Genomic DNA, 12,717 nt, shown 5'->3' with positions numbered 1-12,717 from the left:
CAGAACAGGAGTGATGTGATCCACTTTCTTAGTGTCAGTGAGGACTCGAGCAGCAGCGTTCTGAATCAGCTGCAGCTTTCTAATACATGTTTTAGTGAGACCTGTGAAGACACCATTGCAGTAGTCCAGTCTACTGAAGATAAAAGCATGGACAAGTTTTTCCAAATCCTGCTGTGACATCAGTCTTTTAATCCTAGATATATTCTCTAGGTGATAGTAGGCTGATTTAATAACTGTTTTAATGTGACTGTTGAAACTCAGGTCAGAGTCCATGACTACACCTAGATTTCTGGCTTTATCTGTTGTTTTGAACATTGCAGACTGAAGCTCAGCGCTAACTTTTAAACGTCCTGCCTTGGCTCCAAAAACCATTACCTCAGTTTTATCTTTGTTTAATTGGAGAAAGTTCTGACATATCCAGTCATTGATTTGTTCAATGCACTTACTCAGTGTTTGAATTGGAGCATAGTCTCCTGGTGAAATGGTTACGTAAATGTGTGTGTCATCTGCATAGCTATGGTAACTTATTTTGTTGTTTTTCATTATCTGAGCCAGTGGTAGCATGTAGACGTTAAAGAGAAGAGGCCCCAAGATTACAAATATTACACACCAGAAAACACAGAAATATCCATGAAATAAACATACAGTAGGCTATAAACAATTAAAGGGATAATTGGGAAGGCATTACAAATGTAAATATATTTTAAATAATAAAACAATCCCACCACCACAGGTATCTACAGGAGAAGAGGGAATTCTCTCCGCAAAATGTGAATGCCCATGTGGAGAATGGAAATGCAGTCATGCGGCTGCATGAGGCATCTTTGCCATCCACAATTTCAGCTGCAGTGACACCCCCTGTCAGTGGAAGAAGCCAAAGGCAGCTAAACGTATGCATTCAGTGGAGGATGTTGCAATTTTGTGGTTGTTAGAGTGTTAGGTTTCCTGTCAGCTCGTCTGTTGGGAAGATATAAAATATTAGTTTCATGGAAGTCACCCCGTCACATATAAGAGCATTAAGACATACAGTACATAGGCTAAAACAAAACATCTAAAGATATAACCTTGCACTTTGATAAGTCTCTTGAACATTTTCACTATTTTGACATTTTTATAGATCAAAATGTAACTAAAGAAATAAATGGTAGATTAATCCATATTGAAAATAGGTGTCAGCTTCTGCACTAATTATAATAGTTATATTTCTTAATTAATTAAGATAAGATATTACTGTATTGATCCCAATTTGGGAAATGTTTGTGTTGCAGCAGCATAACAAGAAAAACAAAATATAAGTTATTATATATACAAAAGTATGTGAGGGATGGAATATTAAATTGAATATAAATGTAAAATGTACATGTGATTTTACGTCTAAGAGAAGCTATGGAGCAGAGTTCTCTGTGATTTGTTATTAGTTCAATATGTCAAACTGATTTCCCTGACTACAATCTTTAGTTACATGGTGAAACGTTATGCTGCTTGTACTAATTAGACTTATCATATAAGCCACACAGGTTTTAATAGGATGTATTCATTATCTTTACTTATGTTGCGGTCTTTTCAGCAGCGCCATCTCTAAAACGGCGATACAGTCACTACCCATCATTTACATTTCACCGTGACATGGACAAAAATGTAACGTCAGCTTACCTCATGACACGAATCCAGACTCTCCTTTGGAAAACATTGGCCGGGAAACGATAGAACAAGCACGTTTCATGCGAAGACCTGTGGCTGCAACCCGGAGCAAAGCAACAAACCATTGCGTAGCCAACTAGTAGCGCTAGCTTTAGCTAACGTTAGCTAATGAAACGAACTGCCGAGTAAAATTGGAAAACAATGGTAATTAATTATTCTATAATTTGTAAAACTACGGTGTTAAAAACGATAATTTCAAAAATACAGATTCTAATGGTCAGATATAGATATACAGATACTAAAGATAGTCATGTACTTGCTTTCAAGCAGAACACAGGGGAAAACAAACTTAGCAGGAGTATTTACGTGTTCGGCGTAATGACGTACAACGGCCTCGACAATTTCTGTAGTCCTATTCAGCCACTCGGTAACAACCATCGTTTTTCAGACACGGAAACTCTTCAAAAATCACCAGTGGGGTCACTGCTGATGTATTTAATGTCGTAGAACAAAACGTGATTCATCTCTTAAATTTGTGTCAACCACAGACCTTATTTCGAGCTATGTTCCAAAACCCTATGGAAAAAATGCATTGCTTTTTGAGGAAGGAACCGGAACTGCTAAAAATGCTAACTTACTTCCGGACGCGTCACTGCGGTTCTCTATAGAGAGGCGAAGTCCCTCCCCTTCCGGGAGCCTCCATGGGACCCCGGAAGCGGAAAATTATACATTGAAGTCAATGGAGAGAGAAAAGTTATCTTTTGATCCCGTTTGAATTGTGCCACGAATGACACATATGATGTTTGTCAATCTTAAACAATCATTTCCATGCAAAAAAAGTCACAGTTTGTCGTAAAAATGCTGAAATATAAGACTATGAATAATACGCAACTAGAAAGACTACAAATCCCAAATGCATTCTGGGTCGCGTAAGTGATGTCATAGGCGATAATGCTCCAAGACTGGTTGTGACTCGCAAAGCAAAGAGGAAGAAGAAGACTGATTTATTCCCTCCAATAAATATAAGAGATTGCTCCAATAAATTCACTTTTACAAGATGCCTGTGTGCTTTGTACGAGGTTGTAATCACAAAAGAGATCATACCACTTGCTCGTTCTATCGCTTCCCGTCTGATGAAAGGACCAGGAGTCGTTGGACCAAACATATCAGGTAATATACATGTTTTGCATGGAACATAGTCAAGTTAGCTACCTAGCTAGTAGCGAGCATGTTAGTTAGCATTATATTACATTACTTAGCCTTGTCATTTGTATTAGCCTTAACATGAAGTAAACCAAAATGTTAAACAGTAAGAGTAGTCATGATGGTAAGTATTTTGTGAAACATTTGAAGAGTAGCCTATCGCCCCCTCCACCAGGTGCTAAGGGGGCGGGAGGTAGGCTAACGCCACATTAGTATCAGCGATCTTTTCTACTTAATGCTATCTGCACAAATGGTTAACATTGACCATTAAAAGATCAGGCAGTTCAGGGAGAGTCGAAGGAAGGAAGGCAGGCAGCTTTGCATGACATTCTTCTGGACGTGTTTCATTGTGATGATAGTGAGAGTGAGTCAATCTGTTTGTTGGAAAGACAGTAGTTGAGTGATTACTGAGAGAAAATTATTAAAAGAGATAATTATTCAGTGTTGTTACTTTAAAGTGTTGTTACTGACCTTTTTCTCTTTTATTTTCTTTACCTCACCTGTAACTGCTGAGACCCTGAGGAACATGCACACTGGTCTGACCTGCTCTGGTAACCTGATTTCCACTGTACGTAATAGTATTTGGTTATGGTATATTATTTATATACATCAAAGGCACAATGCACCCCTCAGAGACACACATGTATTGAGTGTGATATTTTGCATTGGTCATGTGAAATCATCTTTACACACTAGAAAACTGTAGGAGCGGCAACTTGTTTTGAAATTGAATTTTTAATATCCGATAATAAAGTTGATCTGTTTTCTTTATTCTTCTCTCTTCCCAGCTCCATCCATCACCATTCTCTGTTCCTGCCAGGTCCTGCTTGCTAATCAATGCTCATATTTTTTTTACACAATTACAAATAAAGTCAATGTATTGTATGACATGAAGTTGTGCTTCATTCTGAGTCAATAAATTCATTCTGCCTTCAGCTGCAAAATTATTGTGGACTGCACCGACATCCATGTAGCAGCCCCCCCCCCCCCCCCCAGTAAGATGAACCAAGCAAAGCTGACATACTCAACATACAGCTGTGCTCTTAAGTTTACATGAAGAATTTGTGAAATATTGGTAATCACAGGTTTAAATGATTATTAGTAATTAATTATATAATTTTCTCATCGTAGATGAGCAGACAGGGAGCAGATGAGAAAAGCAGAATATGCAGCTGCCATTTTCCACATGGAAAAGAGAAAGGGCCAAGTGTATTTGAGTGGACAAAAGAGAAATCCCAAATACGAAAAATAAAATTATACAATTTACAGATATGTATACAAATAAATACATATCCTATATACACCATCATGTATAATGATGGTGTATGATGTAGAAGGAAGTGTGGTAGATAACAATTAAATATAGATTTACATACAGATCCATGTTACAGCAAAAGATGGAATAACTAAGAAGCACGCAGTATAATAATAATTACACGCAACAATTAAATAACTGCTCAGCATCTCCACCACAATCCCAATCTGCTGTGTCCTGTTTTCCTCCCCTCTGCATAACACCCCATCACACATACGAAACACAACGCCGAGTCCGAGGGTGTTAAGAGTATGTTTATTTAAATGTCCTCCTCTCTACTGGCCAACACAGGGAGCATATGCTGGGTGTAGAATTGTTCCAGGAGGAGGAGATTTCCATGCCATGCAGGGTCTTTGGGGATGGGGATGATGATGATCCCCTCCTTCGTGGTCCACAGTAGCAGAGACTCCGGTCTGTGATTTGCAGCTGTTATATAATATACAATACATTTTTTTGAAAAACATTTGATCAAAAAATAAGGATTTGGTCAGGATCTAGAGTCAGTGTGTAGTTTATTAATTAATCAATGCTCTCTACATTAGGAAAACACATACCAGTGTACCAGAGGGAGTCACACACAGCTGTGCCTAGATAACCAAACAAATTGACAACAGGGATGCAAACTCATCAGGTATGAAAAAGGTGACAAGGATCCGAGCCCCCTGACCCCACAGAATATCGGCTTTAAAATGAGGAATAACAGAGGATTTTAGCAGTCAGAACAACTAAAGCAGCAGTGTTAATATTAACAGAAACGCCATAGAGTCACATCTAATAGAAATATATAAAAAGCATTTATTTTAATTGTGTAGCAGTCAGTTTATAATTTTGGCAGCACTGTTGAGCATTTTGAAAATGTATTTTCAGGCCTCTGTGCAAGGCTTAGTCTTTCTATCTTTATAGCCACTGGTGTAAAGTAACTAAGTTCATAAACTCAACAAGTACTATACTTGGGCACAATTTTGAGATACTTGTACTTTACTTAAGTATTTCAATGTTTTGCTACTTTGTACTTCTACTCCACTACAGTTCAGAGGTAAATGGTGTACTTTTACTCCACTACATGTATGTAATACCTTTAGTTACTTCACAGATGTGGATGAATGATGTGAAATATAATCAAGTGTTAAATCAGACTTTAGTTCCACCTGGAGTAAATCCAAAAGCTACCCTGCAGTATACAAAGTCATTCAGACTAGCTGCACCTTTACCAGCTTTGAGAACACTTTCATGATCAATCATTATAAAACATATTATTCTGAAATGGACCAATCTGCAAAATGACTACTTTTACTGTCGCTACTTTCACTATATTTTGATAATAATACTTTTCTACTTTTACTTGAGGAACATTTGGAATGCAGGACTTTTACTGTAACAGAGTATTCCTACACTCTGGTACTTCTACTTTTACTCAAGTACAAGAACTGAGTACTTCTAATTTTAATCAATTACAAGATATATACTTATACCACCTCTGTTTATAGCCTATGAAAAAAACGATTAGAAAACGAAGGCTAAAGCTAACGTTAGCAGATAGTGACAATGTATGCTAGTTAGCTAGCTCAACGATAATATTGCGACGGGAAAAAAAAACTTTTCAGTGCACATCACGCTCTGCCGCTCCGACAGGGAGCTCTATTGTGAACACCTGAACGGCACGTTCTAACAGCTGTTCACCAGCGGTCCAGTCTGTGCCACAGGGACTCCGGACGCACAGTTAATATTAACGAACGCACCGTAGGTAATGTAGCTGCTGAAGCTAGACCATCATCGCCGAGCAGCAGAGGCTTATTATACATCATGAGCAGAGCCGACAGGCAGGAAGACTCGAGCACACAGCTCGCGCTTCATTATAATATATATAAAAAAAGCTCGCGGCCGCACATTAATCCGGGTCCCAGACCCCCTCCCATACCCAAAAAATATTTTTATTGCAGATCTACAGGAATCACAAAAACGACCTATTTTGGATTCAAAACGGAGAATTTCGCCGAAAGGTGACAAGTTTGCATCCCTGGACAAGATAACCAAAATCCTTGAATCTACACACAGCAAATAAACTCAAATGACACAACGAGATGTAAAAAGGAGATCACACATATAGTCGATATAGAACTGGCCGCTTCAATCTGAAGAGCAACTAAAACAAAACACGGGAGTGTATCTGGTTCTTGTAAACACTAATGTTATCCACAGCATACACAGACACCACAAAGTTCTTAAGGAGAAAACTAGTTTCTAAAACAAAACACGTTAGTGTACCTTGTTAGCTAGCTGACATTAACCTTAAACATTGCACTCATATTACTCACTGAAACCTTGTAAAGCCGGTCCCGCATGCTGGCTCTTACAGAACCGCTCCCTTTCGTGTATGTACAGCTCTCAACATGCCCAGACTTGTAGTGATTTTCACCTCGTTTTATACTTTTTCGCCTCATTCTGAAAGAAACAGGTGAAATTTACTAACGTGACAGCCATCTTTGTGATGGTGACGCGTATTGTGCGAGACCAGAGACCTGTAGTTCACTGAGCGGTTTCACACAAAAAAAATTGTAACTTCACAGTTTTACGACACATTTTTATTTTTTTGACTTGCAAAATGTTCTTTTAATTTGACAAACATCATATGTGTCATTCGTGGCACAATTCAAACGGGATCGAAAGATGACTTTTCTCTCTCCATTGACGTCAATGTATAATTTTCCGCTTCCGGGGTCCCATGGGTCGGAAGTAGATGGGCGGGACTTCGCCTCTCTATTGGTAATGTGCGCGTTCGTGTGTGTTGGAGCAGGGGCTATGTAAAGAAGACCTGCCTGTCAGCCTTCCATCTGTGCACAAACTTATCACGTGCCCTCATTGGTCATGTGCGTGTTCGTGTGTGTTGGAGGAGGGGCTCTGTAGGAAGTCTGAACGAAGTGGCAGATTTTTTCCGGCTGTGTACTTTCAAATTCTAGCACACTCGAGCTGGTTTCTCCAAAATGACCTACTATTTAAAAGCATTCCATGGAATACAACAAAAAGTGTTTCTGAAATAAATTACATACCCCACCTTTAAGTGTGTTCTGTAAGACAACATAACAATGTTACAATGACCAACAACGACATTTCACTACAAAAGCAAATAGCCTAATCTGATTTGAGTTGCTTCCTACTTATTACCACAAGACACCAGTTGTACAGGTTATAAAAGACATATTAAAGAAAAATTCATATGCTTGTGATCTCATCTTGCATTCAGTCAGCAGGAAGAGCGCGAGAGAGAGAGAGAGAGAGAGAGGAGAGAGAGAGGAGAGAGAGAGGAGAGAGAGAGAGAGAGAGAGAGAGAGAGAGAGAGAGAGAGAGAGAGAGAGAGAGAGAGAGAGAGAGAGAGAGAGAGAGAGATGTCTTCAGTCTAATGCGGACTTCAGATCGGAGAGATTAGGTAAGAAATAAGTGTGTTTTTTCATGTAAATAATATGTTCAACTGAATTTGAGATTCTCACGGTACAGATTATATGTGTAACCTTTGCGGACAAATGTAAATCGAAGCGCTTTTTTTATTAGTTATTAACTAATGAAGTAATTTACAACTCACATGTCTGCGGATTCCTGTTATGTTTGAAGCGTCTTTTTTCCCCTTCAAAATAATGATTTGTAATAGTTACATTAGTGACAGTGTTTGATTTCTGGTAATTATATCTGAAGTGGCATTTTGGTGGATTCCCGTTGAATGTGGATTGTTCTGGAGGGATCGATGGTTTAATATGAGGACTGAACTGTGGTCAGAATGCCTGCAGCCTCTTCAGTTATTAATAATTCATCTGTAAGTCTGTCACTCAGCACTGAGATGGAGGACTTTATTTACTCTGCAGCGCACAGAAATCAACCTGGCTTCAGATGACTTTTCACTGACTGTTTTCAGCAGCTCATGCAGAGCTTCATGAAATATGCATACAGTCATCATGTGTGGAGTCAGATTCTGAAATATGAATATCCACAGGTAGTATAACGATAAGAGAATGCTCAGGTGCTGTACACGTGTTTTACATATGGAAATAGCAGATATAATATATAAATATTAAATCGCAGCACCATGCACATGACAAGACAATAATATCAGCAACAACAATTGCATTACATATTTTTATATAGCTTCTATTTAGTCATGACATTGTTAGTGAATTGCAGCAGTGACCACTTCTGTTATTTATTTTTCACACAGTATTTTTCTTGGAATTGTATTGCTTCATCTTTACGACAAATGTCAATCTTAGAATGAAACAACACGAATACACAAGCTTGAAAACTGCACTTGCACTACGACATCTATCAGAAGAGATACAATTCAAATGTTATTTTAGCCTTTACAGAACATTTACATGCATCAAAACCTATAGACCGCACCACAGGGAAGGGAAACCCCCATTTGTCGTAACCAATGAACAATGGAAGTTGAGGTCTATAAATGTTAGCTAATTTTTACTATATAAATGTCGCAGACACAAATTGGGTGGATTGACAAAACGTGTTCAAATGTTCATACTCCCCAGATGATCCGTAATTCATTTGGCGTCGGTGAGGCCATTGGCAGTGAAACTCCTCACCAACAATTGGGTGGATTCAATTACGTCTGGTTTAGAGCACTGTAGGACTGTGGCTTGATCAAGTCAGACGTTTGTTGGTCCAGTGCTTTGGGGGGAATAGAATAGGGCCAACTGTTCTAATTACAACCACAAAAAGCATGCAGGGCAACTGGCAAATAATCTCAACTGTTCCTGCAGGATATTCTGCTGTCAAGTCAGACGTTCACCATCGGAAGGGACAGGGACACAAATCTGAAAATGTCAAACCGCCCATAGGAACTCTTTGAAATTACCTCTGACGGGCCGAAGTCTGGATTATCTGAACCCTAAAAACAGAGCCAAGAGAAAGCGCAGTAATCAAGCTGTCTCTCCGATCCCCTAAAACTCGATATGTTGTAAGATGTTAAAAGGAAGTGTGATCAGACTGTCAGTGATCATGATGAACAGGAGGATTATAAAGCATTCAGTAAATCAAATCTCCGTACTCAATCAGTGAAGTGTCATTTTATAGCCCAATATCGCAGAATACACATTTGTCTCTGGGCACCTGTATGGACGATTGTTCAGATGAAAAGGACCTAGAATAATGTAGCTCTTTCATTGCCAATCAAGTGTATTATCATTGTGTGGTCTCTTCTATAGTACAAAATGCAGTTAGATCAAGTAAATACAGTAGTCATCACTTAAACACGTAACACTTAAAAAAACATATTTTATATGAAATTTTAAGTGAGATTTATAAGAGACATTTTTGCACAAAAATTGCTTTAAGAGCACATATTTTGCTAATGTACAGGTTCATATTTGTATTATGTGCCTCTACCGTGACTCTTTTCACCCTCTGTCTGACACCAGAGCCCAGTCTGCTCTGATAGGTTAACTGGCCGCCTGCTGTATTGTGTTGGGATAACGTAAAAACAAACTAATTATGTTTCACTCCCAAGTTTACAAGTAAGGAGTAAGAAAGTTAGGAATAGTGGTCACTTGGATGAAAAGTGTTAATATACAGTATCTATCACGATGAGATCTGAATATGTGATACCGTTTCATCAATATTCCAATAGGTGATCATATAACAGGGCTACCATTTATAATGAGGCTAAATATGAGGGTAACATTCTGCTGTGAGGTAGAGGAGCGGCAGTAAGCGATGACAGGACCCGCATTGTTGCCTGATGCACTACTTACATGCTGTTGCCCTGGTTACCGCTGTCAGGGTCGCTGATGATTGAGCAAAAATGGCATTGCAGCTGGAAGTTAATATGGAGGCAGTGACCACATGGTCATTTGTTATTTATTGATCTGTTTTTATAGAAACAAGACTTGCTCTCCTCTGCAGGCGAGGAGACTTCTGATAGAGTCTGCATCGGGACACGTACACATTGGTCTCATTATAATCAAGGCAATGAATGATCACAGCTAGATATCCATTTAACAAACCTCTGCACATAATTAACAACATGCATTTTCTAAAATACTGAGTACGCACAAGAACCATTTCTACTGGCAGATTAGCCCCTTTCACACCAAGTACTTTGCCGTACTTTGTTCCCAGCACTTAGTTCCCCCATGGAACTAAAGAGCAGATCACGTTCACACCGGAATAAGTCCCTGAGGGAAGATTACGCAAAGGAAGCCGCTGACGTCACTTCTTCTTCTTCTGCTTTGGCTTTGCTGGCAGGCCGCCGGAAGTTCCCGGAGTTGGGGACTGGCTTCAGTGAATCGCCAGAACGCCGATACCTCCTCATCTCCACCGCTCCCATGTTTTCTTTTGTGTTACCATAAGTTAGTCTCTCTGCGTTGGTGCGCTGGGCTAATGCTAATAATGCTAATGTTAGCAAATACAATGGCGGCTTCACAAAACTTTTCAGAGTTTTAAGGAGCATGGTTGGCAATTCATAAATTTGAACTTTTTTCTCCCCAGAAAAGTACCTGCTCTCTAGCAGGTACTGAACAGGGGGAAAAGTTCTCATGAACTAAGTTATCTTTTTGGTGTGAACGCAAAATCACAGGAACTATTGGAACGGGAAAAGTACTCCGGTGTGAAAGCACCTAATGTGTTTATATTCTTCAAGTCTGTATTTATTGATATGATATGGTGGCCAACAGTTGCAAACGTGCTACATTGGCCCAAAAATGTGCATTCGAAGAAAGACACCTCGGCTTCAGAAACAATGCAAATATAAAAACACAAATGTGGCAAAACTCATGCAAAAGAAGAAACATCTTCACCATCCTGATGAGACATTGACACTAAAAAGTCACACACACAGCTGGGACCAGAGCGCTTGTTGATGTTCAAGGATTATAAAGGCGCGTCTGCACCTCTCTGCCTGCGTAATATTATTATTCTGAAATCATTATTTGATATCTCAGAATATGATAAAGGCGTCTTTTGAACACTGGAACTAATTTATAAAGGCCCAGACACACCAAGCTGACACCAAAGAACTTTCAACCAGGAGAGGGAACAAACACTCTATTCAAGTCAACGTTCCAGTTTTTCAGTGTGTTTTTATTGACTATCTTGAGCAAAAAAAGGAAAAGGACTTGTAATTGCCTTCAAAGTTTGGCCAGTTTGGGATGGTTGTTCAGGTTTGTTCAGATACAAGCTTGGATTTTGGTGGAAGAGTGATAGCTTGAAGATTAGACTGCTGACCTCAAATGTGAACGTTTGAAATGAATGCCCACCTCAAACATATTTGGAGTAAAAATCCTTTCTATTTGCCATTGTTTGTATCATGCTCAAGTTAATGGTAAACTTTGTTCTTCCATGTTTGTTGGAGTCAGGCTGGAGCGTTCAACCACGAAGGGAATCAAACTTTGCTCAACTTTTGTGAACATACACTGCAGCTCAGACACATTGATTTAATATGTTACTGATACCGGCCACTATGGGGTTTAAGCACATGCACTTTGTCCTTGGTTCAGCTAACTGAAAACTACAAGTGATCCGACTCATGAAGATAACTGAGATAGTATTAAATAAACAACGTATTGACACCTCCTAGCCTATTAAGTATTAATGCAGTTCCGGGAACTAAAGAGTTCCGATGAACTAAGTACTGGGAACTATGTACGGCAAAGAACTTGGTGTGAAAGCGCCTAATTGGGAAAAGTATTTCTGGGCCCAGTGACGTCAAGGACTTATACGTAAATCGTAGTAGCGTCGTTTGGACACAACAAATATTTTCATCAGAGTCCGGCGCACTTCCTGGGGGCTTGTGCGGGAAACACCAAGTAGGGCGACAGGACGCTCATCGACGGCTCGACATCTATTGACGGCCGAAATCGGCTTGGTGTGTCAGGGCCTTTAGGCTAAATGTTTTAGAGCAGTGCTATTGCTCTTAAACTTTTACAGCCTTTATATAAATAAACACAAAATAACAAAATGAGAACTCAATACATTCTCATCACTGCCTCATTTTTTGAGTCAGGAAAACTTTATTGGCAATCTACATTCTCAGTTAGAGCTGAATGGAACTCCATCCCAACAACCAATACAGAACAACATTCAGGTTGTTAAGAACTGAGTTAAAGACATTGTGTTTATTATGACTCAGACCTGTCATCACTTTGTAATGCATACAGTCCTCTCTCTGTGCTGCGGTCACCTGTTGCTATTTGGGTTTATTTTAATTGGCATGCATCTATATTGCAAGATTGTAATGATTGTATTAACTTTAAATTATTTAAAATATTATATAGACATACGTATACCTCGTTTTTAGGGTGACTTTGTCCCTGTTAAATAAACTAACCTATAAAGGAAATAAAAACAGACAAAATACTAAACTGTGATGAGCAGTGCACTTCAGTGTAAACTGTTATCTAATAGATTTATTTTGTTAGCGCTTTTACAGGTGCTCAAAGACGCTTTACAGATATAGTGAAAAGAAAAGAAAAGAAAGGAACAACAAATAAATATATAGTTAAAGTTAAAGTCAAATAATACAAAAACAATCACACATGAAAAGCCAGATTGAAGAGGTG

The 12,717-nt window shown here is 39.0% G+C and overlaps 1 protein-coding gene and 1 long non-coding RNA gene across 2 annotated transcripts in view; one reads left to right on the top strand and one right to left on the bottom strand.

The window, feature by feature from the left end:
* Positions 1–4,398: 4,398 nt before the first annotated feature.
* On the bottom strand, positions 4,399–6,921 carry LOC307047560. Its single transcript, XR_013810489.1, has 2 exons — positions 6,475–6,921; positions 4,399–4,585 (listed from the first exon to the last, which is right to left on the bottom strand). It is a non-coding gene; the product is annotated as an uncharacterized lncRNA (long non-coding RNA).
* A 608-nt stretch (positions 6,922–7,529) lies between these two features.
* Positions 7,530–12,717, top strand: part of gpr68 (G protein-coupled receptor 68) — a 28,743-nt gene continuing 23,555 nt past the window's right edge. The window contains exon 1 of the mRNA XM_079691736.1: positions 7,530–7,583. The gene's annotated coding sequence lies outside the window, so the exon portion shown is untranslated. The remainder of the gene's footprint in view (positions 7,584–12,717) is intronic.

Source organism: Notothenia rossii (genome assembly GCF_949606895.1).
Source record: "Notothenia rossii genome assembly, chromosome: 7".
NCBI lineage: Eukaryota > Metazoa > Chordata > Actinopteri > Perciformes > Nototheniidae > Notothenia > Notothenia rossii.
The sequence above is the reverse complement of the archived record's forward strand: the minus strand, read 5'-3'. Positions and strand labels throughout refer to the sequence as shown.